Genomic DNA, 15,101 nt, shown 5'->3' with positions numbered 1-15,101 from the left:
ATTTATTTAACCTTGTAACTCCACCACAGGTATCGAGTTCAAAGCTAGATGGGCACTTTTACTTCTCAGTCTTTGACAACTGAGTCAGGGACACTGCTTGAAGGGGAAAAGAAAAAAAAAAAAAAAAGGAATAAAAGAAAGCAAAAAAAAAAAATCAGGGACACCTGGCCTCAAGGGGAAAATGAAGACCTAAAAATCTATTAATATGATTTTAATTATCTGTGTTCTTGATGGAATTCTCCTTTTTTTTTTTTTTTTAAAGCAATGAATGTACTTTTTTTTTTTTTTGTAGTGCAGAAATTTCTATTAGAAAACATTTAGAGCACACTTTTCATGCTCAGGGTTCTATGAATACATTAACCAATTAATCCTTAGACTTCTGTCTGTGTAATGGGGATAATGTATTTAACAACAGCAGAGAATTGCACAGCGTTTTATGTTCCTATAAATTAGTCCAAATCCCCACTTTATGTCTTATTACACTTTCTTCTAACTTTGTTATGTCTAGTTACACTAGAAACAAGACACAGAAGTCAAAGAATTGCTCCAACACACACACAAAAAAAATTGCTCAAAACTTGTGCCAGCCATTGCTAAGACTTGAAAGTCCTTGTGGAGGTGTAAGTAGAGGTAGATCATCTCTCTCTAAACAACTCTTTCTGAATGCATTTCCTAAGATATATGACTTAGATCAAGTTAATGACATCTGACCAGCATATTTCTGTTCACAAAACTGAACTACAACTCTTTTCAGTCACAGGACTTAATAAGCACACTTGGTTATCTACAAAATTTAAGGATTTAGCTCAAGAGGATGAAGTTTTTAAAGTTAAGACAAACTAAATCAGTATAAGGAGCAAGATAATTGAATCTTTAAAAAACACACAAACAAACAAACCAAAACAAACAAACAAACAAAAACCACCAGCAGCAATTTCTGCTTTGTTTAGGTCCCCATTGGCAGGTGAATACTTCCTGAAAAATGTTAACACTGAAGAGGCTTCAAGCCAGATCCAAAGCAGAAGTCAGGCATCATCTAGAATGGGCTAGAATGGGCTTTCTCTCCTCTAAAAGCTGTAACAAATCACAACTAAAATTGACTTTAAGAGACAAAAGAAAGGAGTACAAAAAGGGAACAAAAGATGACGAGCAAAAGTCTCATAGATGGTGTACTTCACATGCTGCATTTGTTCTTATCCTCTACGCAACAGTCACAGGTCTGTTACCAATAACAGCTAACTATAAAAAGGGTGCTTTTTTCTATAAATGACAGTTTATGCACAGTATCACTGAGTGTAACGGCCATTAATTTTACAAGTAATAAATTCTGATTCATCTGAGAAACTTTTGGAGCTGCTTGAGTCATTATTACTTCTCCGCAAAAGAACGGAGTTCACAAGAAATGTTAATTTGCTTCTTTGGGGGGGGACATGTCGGAGCAGTACTCTTTAATAATGTACAATGCACAGTAGGCAAAGTAGGAAATATATTGAAAACCTTTGGAAAGCTATATATATATATTAATCCTCAGTTTAGATAATACTAAGAATTCTGAGGCCTTATCCAGAAACCAGCTATCCTTTCAGACTATTTAAAGTATACAGTAAATGTGCCATGAATTGGCCACACTAAATGGAAATTTTCACTTAAGACTGTGGAAATACTTACCAGGACAGAAGGCACAACTAAGACACAACTAAGAGTTTGTAGCTCACAAATACCCTCTAACTAATAAAAGTGGTTTTTTTGTGAGTAATTCTAAATAATAATTCCAGTGATAAAGAGCACTGCCTGAAAATTTGAAAGGAATAAGGCTGAAGTGAAGCTAAAATTTAAATTTAAGTAAACTCACTTTAAATAATGAATGCATTATTGACTTAATATGCATCCTCCACAGAGATAAAATCATTTGTACTTCCTCCCTTTCATTCTCTTCAATTCTTATTCATTAAAAACACAAATTGGTGTCATCTGTATAAAGAGTCTGAAAAATCTTATTCTCCATAATTACTTCAAGGTATCAAAGGAGAATGTAGAAAAAGGATAATGGTCTCTTCTAATCAATATATGCTAAGCATTTACAGAAAGTTGAAGTTAGGGAAAAAATCCAGAACAGAACTTACTGATCCTGTAAAAATATTATTCTGAAAAGGAGTCTATTAATCAGACCTGGGCGAATGCAGGCCTCTAATAAGTCATGAGCACATTTCTTGGGACTTCAGTGTATGCTGTCCTTGGAACTTCAGAAATTTAAATCCCACGGGTTTTAGCTATGCTGCTCTTCCTTTGCTACGATTTCCCTTCCAAAACGTATTCAGTTATGTTAGTATCACTTCAGCTCCACTGTTAGTGTTTGTGGGAGAAGCACCACTGCAGGCTAATCAATGCTTTTTAACAACAGGGAGTAGTCTTCTTCTTTCTTGTAGTTTAACTACAATGAGGTTAATGGCTGATGTTTCTGCAAATCATCTATTGCAGTGTTACATGCTAGTGCAACCCGTAGAGAGGCAGCAAAGGAAGAATATTCTTTTAAAACTGATACAGCAGGAAAACAAATGTGGCCATCTAATATTTATTTCCTCTCACCCACACATAACACTCTGCTCCTTACGCTGCTTGGGACCTGAGCTTCTATTAGAGGAGGAAATACAGATAAACACAGAAATTTTATATGCCTTTCACCTACCTAAAGCTTTAATTTGGAAAATACTATTCCCCTTTTTTCTGTCTGGTTGGCCAAAACCATATCCTGGGTCAGCTTAACCAACCTTCATGTGTTATCTTTGGGATGTTATTTAATTCCAAGACCTAGGAGCTCCTTCAGATATTGAAGAAAATAGCACAGCAATAAAACAGTTCCACTTACAACCTTCTATATTGGGAGTTACTCAGAGCAGTTACAGTGGCAGTCTGAAATTGCACAAGTGTTTAACGTTACCTTACATGAGCATTAAACATACCTTTTGCACATTACAATGCAATTATTTTATATGCATGTGTCTTGCTTAAACTAACAAAAAGTTTAGATGAAAATAGATTACACTCCAGGTTAGTTCACTGGTGCATTTGCACTAACCAACTCTTCATGAAAACCCATGAGTTGTTTCATAGGAAAAAAACAGCATGAACCCATCCCATCGTTCTACGTTGTGTGCAGTGAGAAAGAGACGTAGGAGAAATTCCTTCCTTACCATATTGAGCCATCACCTCCTATCTTGATGTTTAGTGTCCAATTAACCTTCTCATCTTAGCTTACATCTTGTTAATGGTCACACAGATATCCTTGGAAAAAGAAAAAAAAAGAAAAAAGGGCAGCATTAAACTCCATGACCTTCTGTGGCAGTGAATTCCAGCAGTGCCAACAGGTTGTGAGAAATAACATTTCTTTTGCTTGGTTCTAATTTACTCCCCTCTTCCATAAGACAATTCAATATTATTGTACTAAGGGGTGGGATTTGAAAGAATGGATCATCTGTTACAGGAGAGAATCATCAATTACAAATACATAACATTCACACCCAAATTGTTATTGATGCCGTTTGAACATGGGAGAAATGCCAGGAAGGCCCACCTACTATTATTAAGATTGGTTTCTATTTCTGGACTCTTAAAGTCATTTGTTATCATTTTTTACTGCAGCTTCCTCTTATTCTTCAAGTCTCGGTGGGTCATTTTTTTAATGAGTGCTCCTGACAGGGAAATTAACAGTATTTTTTCGAATCTCTGTGTTTCTTTGATGGCTGTACAGAAGAATGGGCTTTTTTTCTCTCTTCAGAGAATGTTTGGAAGTTTTGATTTGTCACCAAATAGTAACATTATAGTTTAAATGAAGGAGCCTGCAATATCTCATTACTTCAACTCTTAAAAGATGACATGCAGATTCTGCAATCAGATCATCACAGGCAATTCCTTACAGAGAGCCATTTCAGTGGGTACTGACATGGGTACAGAATCTTCCTCTAAGGGTGCCTTTCCTGGATCATATCCTAATTTACATGGTATGAAGCCAAAATAAAGTTATTGTTAATATTAATTTAATTCTTGTTACTTATGATTATTACAATGTAGGTTTTGAAAAGATCTGCTGAACTCTACCACTCAGTCTACTCAAGACTAGACAAATATTTACTGATAGTAAAAATAAACTACCACTGGTTCCCAATCCCTAATTTATGTAGGAAAACACTTCCCATTTGACAATGCTATTTAAAACTAAACAATACCGAGTTTCTTGCATTTTAAAAGCAAAAATTTACAAATATACCTCACCTTGTACTGCTATATTTAAAAAACAAAACAATATATCCTCAAAGTGTGGATATAAAGCAACTGCCCGTCAGACCTATCACAAAACTTTATGCCACAAGCAAAAGTGGCATACAAAAAAGTGCCGTCGAGCTAGCACCCAGGCTCTCAGAGAAAGATGCTACCGGTTCTGAGAGGATACTGTACTTGACATGTCTACTTAGTCTTTGCTTAACCTGGCATAGCTTCAAACAAGAAGTCACCTGGGAGGGTTTTAGTTAAAAGGACATCTGTCTATTAGGAAATAGACTTGCTTCAGTGACCACCAAATAACATTTACATGAAAGCTTCAGTCTATTGCCAACTTTAAGGTTGTTCTCTTTATTATAGAAGAGATTTGAGTTAATAGGACCACTTGAATTTTAAGTAGCGGCCCAGGCACTGACTCCATCTGTCCTGTCATACCTCATGTGAAACATGCACTCTTGGGCCTATGTTAACAATTCTAGACAATGGGCTTAATCTTTCCTTTACTAATGGAATAGTTTGAGGACTAAGTTAATTCTTTTTCATCAAGCACAAAGTATTATGTACTATTTCCGTCATTCTGTTTCAAAGCTTTAACGTGTGAATGTGTGCGTGTCTGCAGGAGTATATACGTATGTATTTATGTATGAGTATTTATGTACGTAGGGGTATTTATATATGCCTGCATATGGAGATTGATTAGACAATATAATTTAATTTGGTCATATACAAACAAACAAAACGTTAAATATTTACCGCTTTTCAATGGACGGTGAATGTGGTGACCTTAAATATCTTATCACAAAAGAACAAATGCCAAATCAGAAACAAGAGTTTTTCTGCTGGGCAAAAATAAATCCAAAAATTTTGTGGAGTACACAGCAAAGGTTTCAAAGCCTTTTGCTTTTTTTCAACTACATTGTTATTGAGTTTAGTTGAGAGCTTGTGTCTTATCCTTTAGCCTCACTGCACAAAACTCAGAAAACGGTTATGAAGTAAAGTCAACCCTTAGAGCAACCAGTGTTATAAGAGTGAATTAGCAGGGACTGCTGCTGAGGTAGATTTATTTTTCTTCCCTTTAAACTCATGTTATAGATCCCCTCTGTTGCTTGAGCCATCCTTTTATGCTCATGCTCCTTTCTTAAAAATCGTCGTACTACTAGAGGGAGGTGGCATTGCCTTATAGTGGTATGACTTCTTGGGCATGATCTAAACAGGAAACAAAACAAAGGAAAACAAAACAACAACAAAAAAAAAGACACCTGAAAAAACAAAATGGAAAGAAAAATGGTGCTGAGTTTTTTGGCACCCTAGAGAATACCATGTTCTGAGACACTTATATATGTAACATTTTCCGTCTTAATCTAAGTCAGAAGAAAGCCAGAGAATAATTTCTCTCTTGCTTCATCTGCCCAGTGAGTAGTAAGTATCAAGCCAAATTTTTCTAATGCCAAATCCTTCTGTCTCTGTAAACAGCTAGCTAGTCCCTCTCCTTCATCTCTGAAAACCTCCTCTCAGCAGGTGCACAGGCAAGGACTCATTTAAGCAAGAGCTTAGTGAAGCCTAAGAGCTTTGGTAAGGTGTGGAAGTCACACGCAGAGGCAGCACTCAGCAGCTGGTGAGACAAATGCATGTTGTCTATCTGATGACCATACATCTCCCTCTTAGCTTCTCTTGGGGCCTGTTACTGCCTTGGCTCTTTGTAGCCACCTGTCCAGTCTACAATAAGAGAAGAGTGAGGGCTGATTATGTTCTGTGGAGAAGCCACCAAACCAAACATACTAGTCAACAGGGAAGGTGTGCACAAGTAGAAGTCAGGAAAGATAATTCTCAACTAGCTTTGAGAATATGATGTGTTATAGTGGTAGCAGGACATGCTGAAGTCACAGTTCATATCTGAGTAGCCTCTTAGTGTATGCAACTGGGAGAATTAAACTAATTTGGATATTACATGGAGTGAAAGAACCAACCAAGAACAAACCATTTTACTGATCTAATTCTAATTCTTCAATGCTGCTCAGGAGAGAGGGGGTGTTTCAACTGTGACAGTGTAAAAGAAAGGCCAGTCAGAAGTCATCACTGAACCAGAAATGCCACATGTTGTCTGTTTGCTTCATATCATGCAAGAGCCAGAATCAGTTTTGCTACTGCTAGCAATGGAAAAGAATCAGAAAAGCTCAGTACTGGAAAACAGAATTATTGTTGCTCTGTGAGCCCGTGGTTCAAGCATGGGAACACCCTACACATTTAATTCTTCCACCTACTTGGAAAAGTAGGAAGTCTGTTAAATTTGATGTTTTAACAAAAATATGACTCATAATTATTTATGAAAGACACATAGCACAGGCATTGCTATATATATATATATATATTTTAAACACTAGTTAGGTTGACACCTGCAAAGCTGTACATATTTTTTCTATCCCATCGTTATTTAGTAGTAATTGCTATTGTTATTTTAGGGCTTCAAACAAGACTGAGATTTCATTGGGGCAGAGCACAAAATACAAAGCAAAACACTTCTCATCACAAATACAGTAAATTCTGATTACACAAGAAAAATGAATCAGACAGGGAAAGAAGAAAGTCAAGTGTATTCCCCCAAAAATTCCCTATTTTGATCAGAGGAAACTCTCCACCAGCTTTCATGGTGCATAAGAACACCTGATCTCTTTAGAGCAGAGGCAGTAATACGACAAAACTTTTACCTATGAACTTGAACACGTTTTTAGCATCAGAATCCCAAAAATATTTGATAAGCTCTTTCAACACAAGACTTGAACTATAGCTCATACTATTTCTGCATACTTTTTCAAAAATATTCTCAGAACAAGTCTCATGTTTCACCTAAGATCTGTTGCCCAATACAATCATTGGTGCAAGGTTTTCCCAACAAAAAATAAGTTACCTAAACCAAATCAAGAGCCAAGTAGGTAAAGATAACTGCTCAATGAGAGAACTGTATAAATCACTACTTTTTATGTGAAAAGTCATACATTTCTTTATGCCAGGAAGTACTAATTGGTCATTACATGGTGGGATATTAGTATGTTTAATAGTCTCTGAAAGATTTGTATATCTATTTATGGGAGAAACATTTCCAAATCTAACAGTCTTTAACTATTCTTTATGATGCATGTTTCCACTATATTATTTTCAGTTATAAATCAAGACAGCTGAAATAACCTATTTGAAATTTCTTGCTTTGATGCATTAAACATAATTTCCTTTTCTCGGTGTTTTCATCATAACAAACAGCATCATTATAGTTGGCATTTACCTTATTCCACAGTATTTCTGTCATAAATTAAGAAAGAGCCATTAGATCTGATGACAGGGCAAGAAAGAAAGTACCTAACTTACACGATAAATTATTTGTGGTGATTTTTAAGACAATTCTATTTTGTCGTTACAGTACCTAAATTTAAAATAAACAACCCATTTTTTCTCAGTTGGCCCTGGCTTCTTGAAGTGTTTTTCACATAATATTTACCCTGTATAACCATCCCAACAGGACTGGAAAAGCCACACAACTCTGAAATGCAACTATTTCATACAAAGCCAGTCAGAAAGACTACTTCTCAAAGAGACTCTTGAAAACATAAAATTCAAATAAAACCTTATTGGATGGAAAAAGGAAACACAAACAAAGCCAAATTATCTTCCTGTTATGACCTACTTTTCCGTGAAACCTACTTCATTCATTTCAGATTACTAACATGTGAATTTTGAAGAGAAAAGAGATGTATTTTCTATTTCAACTCTGTTAAACATTTGCTTCACATTAGCAAAGTCACGCTGATAAATTGAAATTATTCCTATTATCATGACTCTAAAATGTGTTTTGGATGACTAGAGATATTGAATGTTCCTGCATAATCCACATCACAGATAAAAAAAATCTACACCATCTATTTACGTTACAAGCTTTCCAACTATTACTCAGCTCCACGTTCTTTAATCTCTTTGCAGTTTTCCTCTTTAATGTCTATTTTCAGGTCTCTGTCTTTTTCACCAACTTAAGTTACTGAAAATAAGTGAATGGTTAGAATACATCTAGGTGATCAGTGAAGTACATGATATTTCAGAGCACCCACCTGCTGGGTGAAATGTTGAGAACCATTTCACCACCAGGGACAATGACAAAGTGCCCCATTTTGCTGTTCTTTGCCTTTCAAGTTTGTATTCTATTCTGAAAAGTCAAGTGGTAGCAACAATTAAGCCCTTTTAAATCTTACTTGCACTGGATGCTTTTTACATCACAGCTATTAAGAGCATAGCCACTCACACACAAGGTTACTCCATAAAGCCTCATTTTAACCTTCAGGAAAAGAAGATATGTTTAATACAAATAATAAAAAATAAGCTGTTTAATCAAAAAAGTTCTTTCATATTTTGCAATATAACAACATAATTTGAACGCTTAGCAAGATATATGAAAGAAAAATCTGAGCATTTTATGCACCTCAAAAAAAAACAAAAACCCACTCTAAGTACTTTAATAAAGTTCTCCAAGTAGTGAAACACAGCACACATATATATTATTCTTGTAGATAAGCAACTACATGTTTTAAAATGAACAAATCTGAAAGGACTTCTGTGGAGATGAGCCTCTAATTTCAAAAGCTGTAAACCATTTAGCTTGAGTACCTGTGGCTCTGACTGGGCTGTACAGTTGGCTACGAACAAAGTTGTTCAGGTTCAGTAACTTCTCTTTCTTGGAGGGTCTGCTGTAAATACCCTGTTATTTCCTGCTTTTACTCTCTTACACACATACCAACATGGCAATGCATTTAAGCAACAAAATAGAGTCTTGGTATTTTAATATAGATTACTCTTCGAGTAATTGTAGAAAAGTGTAGTGGAATTGCTTTAGGAGCAAAGCATGGCTGGTAGTGGTATGGACATCAGACTGTGGACCTAGACTTATCCAAGTTAATCAATGAGCTGCAGTTCCAGATTTTCAACTGCTACTCTTGCAAATTTTGTACTAACACGGGAAGCAACCAGTGAGGGGGAAATAACAGTTACATTAAATCGCATTTCAAACATTTTTGATGGGTGAATATTGACACAAACTGGAAAGCAGGAAATGACCACGGGAATTTAAAACTGTGAACCTATCCAGAAGATATCCATATCTTGTATTAACATCAATATGACTCCCTTTCAAATCAGTGAAAGTCTCAACAAAATCAAAGCTCAGCTTTCTGTTTCAGAGAGTTTCAGTGAGATCAGAGGCTTTTCCCATAAACAGAAACCAGAACACACAAATAAAACTCCGCAGAGGTGGAGTTTATTGACATAAGATTTCTCTATCAGTTCTCTGGCATAATGATCTCAGCATAGTTTACTCTGCATTATTTATTTATTTTATTATACTGTTGTTTCTACCAAAAAGAAGCATAAAAAATCATTACTCCATAGGATCTGCCATGCCTGCTTTTTGGCAATTAACATTAAGTGGAAAAAAATATATAAATACTTTAGTAGATGGCAGAACATAGGCAACTTTAATAAACGTATTGTCAGAGAGATTCTTCTACCTCCAACTTTGGGTGAAACTTCCAGGCATAGTACCCTGTAGAAAGAAATCTGGTTTCAAACTCACTGCAAATCAAAACAAGCAGCCGCTCATTCACAAAAGAGAGCAACATCGCAAGATGCAGTCAAACTTGGACTTGAACTAAAGTATGGTCATTAAAAAGGTTACACAGGCAAACACAGACTCCAGCACGGAAAAGTGAATTCAGAAATCAATTAATGAACTAAACAGTTTAGCCTAATTAGCTGTCTTCTATCAAGCTGTGTATGAAATTAGAATTATTTCACTATAAGAAATCAAAGTTTAGTAGCATGAAGTAATAAATTAATTGTGGGGTCTACTCAGATGAGAAGAAATAAAGAAATGAAACCCCCTCCCATTTGCTAGAAAGCCACATTTAAAAAAAAAAGAAAGAAAAAGAAGCCTCTATGGGTTTATCATAAAAGAGTCCAGAGGCAGTAAGACTACTTTCATATATGGTAGTATGCTTTTATTTATTTATTTATTTATTTATTTTCCACCACCATCACCAAAAGAAAAATCCATTAGCCTTCTTCTGGATGACAAGTGTCAAACAGACCCATGTATAAAACCACACAGGAATGTCTATAAGGGCTGAGGCAGGTAGGGACTCCTATAAATCCTACAGAAAATAGTACTAAACCAACTGATTAATTTTTGAATCCCAATCTCAGTTTCCTGTGGTATTAGAAAATACATTGGAACTCACCCAAGAACATTTGAATAGGTGGTTGGAGTTTTGCCATCAATTTAATTAAAAAAAAAAAAAAAAAAGGAAATAAAAAGAAAAAAGAAAAGCAAAACCTGCAAGTTCAAACCACAATTTTGCACAATACATTTCTCTCCAAAAACCAACAAAACAGAATCAAGGCACACACACACACTGAAGGAAAAAAAAAAAAAAAAAGGAAAAAAAGCAGCGGTATCATCATCACAAATTAAGCTCTAAGACAGAGGAGTAGCTGGAACATGTAACTCTATACATCAGGAGAGTCCCATAATTATTAAACTATAAATACAGTCTGTTTGAATGGTGCTCAGAGCTTTCAGGTCATGATTCCTTGGCCAGAAGAGAAACTTTTACCTCCCTAGATAACCAAATCACTGGCAGGACAGAGGCTCTGTACACACCTAGATCTCACTGGAATAGAGCCCAACATGGAGAGGGTGAAAATGCAATGCAAGATGCTCAGAAATACTCATAGATAGAGCGATTTATACATTGCACCTGAGCTTCTCCTGACAGAGCTGTCCCACTTTCTATAAATAATTCTCTAGCTAAAGAAGATTGACTCTGTGCTTAGGCTGTTCTTGCATATGATTTAATTTGGACCTTCTACTTCTACAGTGAATGGCCCTGTGGAAGTAGTGGTTATTCTGAGATGCCATTCTTTTTCTTTTTTTCTTTCATCCTACTTCCTTCTCCTTTTTTTGGTTGAGGATGCACTTGGTAAGATTTAAGATTAATTACAGGAAGAACACTGATTTTAAAATTTTGAAAATATCTGTGAAATCCATGCATATTACAAAATAGCTACACTTTTTATTCATTTATTTCTTTATTTTAAGTACTACATTGGAGTACCCATAGAAAAGTGAGCCAGTGACATTGAAATTGTCTTGTATTTTCATCTTGGGTTTTAAAAGTGCTGAGGGACATAGTGCAAAAGACAAAGATATGCACCTGTCCCTGTTGAAAAAAATAAAATAAAATAAAATAAAAAGAAGTCAATAGAAATACAAGACCCAATCCCTAACTCAGCGCACCCACAGCAGGTCATAGCTATTCAAAGGAAAGCCAACATTTATCATACAGATATCCTGAACTCCAGCCTCATATACAGTCACTAACCCTTTGTTTCAGTTCCTTTTAGTACATCTAGAGGAGGGACAAGAAAGCTTTGCTGGAGGGAAATTGTCAATGAGACAGAGAAACGGGGTCAGTATTTAACAACAGATAACACTCACTATTGCTTTTCCCTGTTTGCACAGTATCAACCCTCAACCCTTGTTAGAAGTCAGCCTGAAAAAAAAGTCTTTATAAAGGAAAAAAATAAAGAATAGTGTCAAGGCCAGAGCTAATACTGTGTTATTGGAAGAAGAAGAAAAAAAATCAAAGTAAAATTTAAAATGCTAGCAACACTCATTGGTCATTAGACAACTCTGAGTAGTTGGATTTTTAACCAAAATATTTTTTTTGCATATGCATCTTCATGTAACTGAATCTTCCCACACACATTTCTAAAACATGCATCAAGGCCCAAGTAAGGGGAAAAAAATCTCATCTGATTAGAGACATTTATGATACACCTTAACCTGTCACACAGGAGACCTTTACCTCTCCAGTTTTCAGAGAAACATTCTGCTTGATGATTTCTGGTGAGCAGTTGTAGTCCACATTGTCTCGGAGCCCATGATATGTACTGTATGTGACAATTATCTATGTCAAATCTGTTTCTGTGCTATTTTTAACAGTGCCTGCTCAGCACAGTAAACTATTTAAAAAATATATATATTATTTTTTTTTATCGTAACAGTACATAGCAGACAATACAGTGATGTAAAAAACAAAGTAACTTATTTCACTGAGGTTTGTGAGATTAGGAAACTTCAAATAAATTCACAAGCCTCCAGATAATTTGCTTTCAAAGTATGTCATCTTTCATCATTTGATTCTGGAACAAAGTTAAAAAGGAGGCAAAGAAGTGTCCACAGTTTGATAGGCAAATATCTGCATATATTTCACAGAATCATAGAATAGTTTGGATTGGAAAGGACCTTAAAGACCATCTAATTCTAACCCCTGCCATGGGCAGGGACACCTCCCACCAGACCAGGTTGCCCAAAGCCACATCCAGCCTAGTCTTGAACACCTTCAGGGATGGGGCATCCACAGCTTCTTTGGGCAGCCTACTCCAGTAGATCTGCCTCACTCTGAATCAAGAACTTCTTCCAAGTGTCTAATCTAAATCTCCTCCCTTTTATTATGCAGTCATTACCTCTTGTCCTATCACTACACTCCTGATAGAGTCCCCCCTCAGCTTTCTTGGAGACCCACTTTGGCATTGGAAGGCTGCTATAAGGTCTCCCCAGAGCCTCTTCTCCAGGCTGAAAAACTGCAATTCCCTCAGCATTCACAGGAGAGGTGTTCCAGCCCTTTGATCATCTTTGTGGCCCTCCTCTGGACTTGTTCTAATATGCCCATGTCCTTTTTGTGCTGGGGGCCCCAGAGCTGAACACAGTACTCTCAGAGTTATTCAGAGTTACCTCCAAATCAATATCTAGGCACATTTTGAATTTGAATTTATATGGATAATGATACTGTACTTTTGAGACTAGAGCTGTTTCTATAAAAAGCAAACTGTTCTCCAATGTACAAAGCAATTCAAGTTTAGACTACTAGCACTCAACCCTAGCAAAGTTCTGACGTTAAGGTAATGTTACCTGCACATTTATTGTACACAGTCTATATTATAGAAGCAGAATTTGTAACTGGCTTTGAAATTAACTGTGGTGCTTCTCTTCATGTGGAAGAAGCTTTCAGTTCTTGCTTAGAGTAACATTAATAGTAGTTTGGTTTGTATGCTTGATGTCTTGAAATTTCAATGACAGAATGTTGCACTGACTGGCTAGAAAACTGGAAAAAGATTCTTTCCTTTATAGGTCTGCAAGTACCTTGAAAGACCCAATGAATTTTGAGATGCCACCAAAACCTCCCAAACAAAGAACCCAAAATAAAAATACAAATTTATATCACTTTGAACTAAAGAAGCAGAAGAGTAAAGTTGCAGCCTGTGATAGCAGCAGTAAAGTGTTCTCTTTTTTCTCTTATAATTCTATAAGTATGGGGGGGGGGAGGGGGAGGGAGGTATGCCTGTCTTACACACCCCGGAAATCCGGAAATACTAAATTAAAAGTAGAGACTTCTATAATATGAAGTTAAGAGCGTTAACATTTCACAAGTCAATAAATGTTTTTAGTTGTAATTTATATATACATATATTTCATCAATCAAATGAGTTTTTGTCAAAATCTAGTTTGCTTTAACTGTATGAAAAATGTCTGAATTTGATCTCCCATGCAAGGAAAGATTAAAATTTTTATTTTAAACCTTAATGAATTCCTAGAAACATTCCTGTTTTTATTTGAGCTGCAAAATTACACTACCCCTCTTTACAGCATCAACCAACTATTTTCATTAGTCAGAAAGAGAAGGATGGTAGTAAGAAATCCAGGGCTTGTTCTTTGCATCCTGGAAAGGTGTATGGTGTATATTGAAAGGCAGTGAGATACTCTTATTTCACTTTTCTAAAAGAAACGTCTCATGTTAGCTGTTCTTTCATATCAGTAAAGTTAATGATCATGGTTATAGTAAATGAACAATATAATTCAAACAGCAAATAGACAGCGTATGACTTCTACCCTAGGTCTCTTTTTCTCAACCTAGAAATTTTCCTGGAGGCTTTCCCTGTCATTAGATTAAAATTTGCTGAGTTCATCTTATACTTGCTTCAGTGAACATAAGTTCATAATTTTGGCTGAAACACAAATATACTCCTGGTCAATAGCAACTGAGCATCAAAAATAAAGATGGAGCACAGGTCCAAAAATGTTTGAGAACACTTTTAAGAGAGAGTTCACAGAATCATACAGATTCAAATGGACCTCTGGAGATAATCGAGGTTACCCCCCCTACTAAAAGCAGGTTCTTTATGGTAGGTTGAGATGGGAAAAAATTAATGAAAACGATCAAAAATATTACTTTTAAACTTATTTCTAATGTGTCAATTTATATTTCATTCAGATTTAATAATGACATGTACCTATTGATCATACCTTCTAATAAATAGAATCTGATAAATGATATCTAACTTTTTTTTAATGTATTTTTTAGATTTGTCTCTTATGTCTGGCAAGGCTACTTTGATTAACAAGAATAGTTACAATTGTGTATGACAATTATTAGGATCCATATTTTGCTAATGCAGCATTTTAACAACTTAGAGATATCAGACTGCACATCATTTGTCCACTTTCAGACATTCTGTTCTCTTTCAATTGAAGTATTCTTTCATTGAGAACTATCAATTTGTGGTGTCTCTTGACCACATAAATTTTCTTTAATTATCACATAATGTATTTTTACTTTCCATTCTTTTAAACACATACTTGAAAACTCACTCGTTACTCGTTCACTTGGGTGTACGTCTAGACTTTAAACTTTCTCCAGATATTAACGCCATGCCTAATTAAAACTTCTTAA

At 35.6% G+C, this 15,101-nt stretch overlaps 1 protein-coding gene across 3 annotated transcripts in view; it reads right to left on the bottom strand.

The window, feature by feature from the left end:
• Positions 1 to 15,101, bottom strand: part of GRID2 (glutamate ionotropic receptor delta type subunit 2) — a 781,470-nt gene that overhangs the window by 710,030 nt on the left and 56,339 nt on the right. For all 3 annotated transcript variants that reach the window (XM_068681714.1, XM_068681715.1, XM_068681716.1), the window contains one exon: positions 3,192 to 3,282. The gene's annotated coding sequence lies outside the window, so the exon portion shown is untranslated. The remainder of the gene's footprint in view (positions 1 to 3,191; positions 3,283 to 15,101) is intronic.

This window comes from Anas acuta, chromosome 4, assembly GCF_963932015.1.
Source record: "Anas acuta chromosome 4, bAnaAcu1.1, whole genome shotgun sequence".
Taxonomy (NCBI): Eukaryota; Metazoa; Chordata; class Aves; order Anseriformes; family Anatidae; genus Anas; species Anas acuta.
The sequence above is the reverse complement of the archived record's forward strand: the minus strand, read 5'-3'. Positions and strand labels throughout refer to the sequence as shown.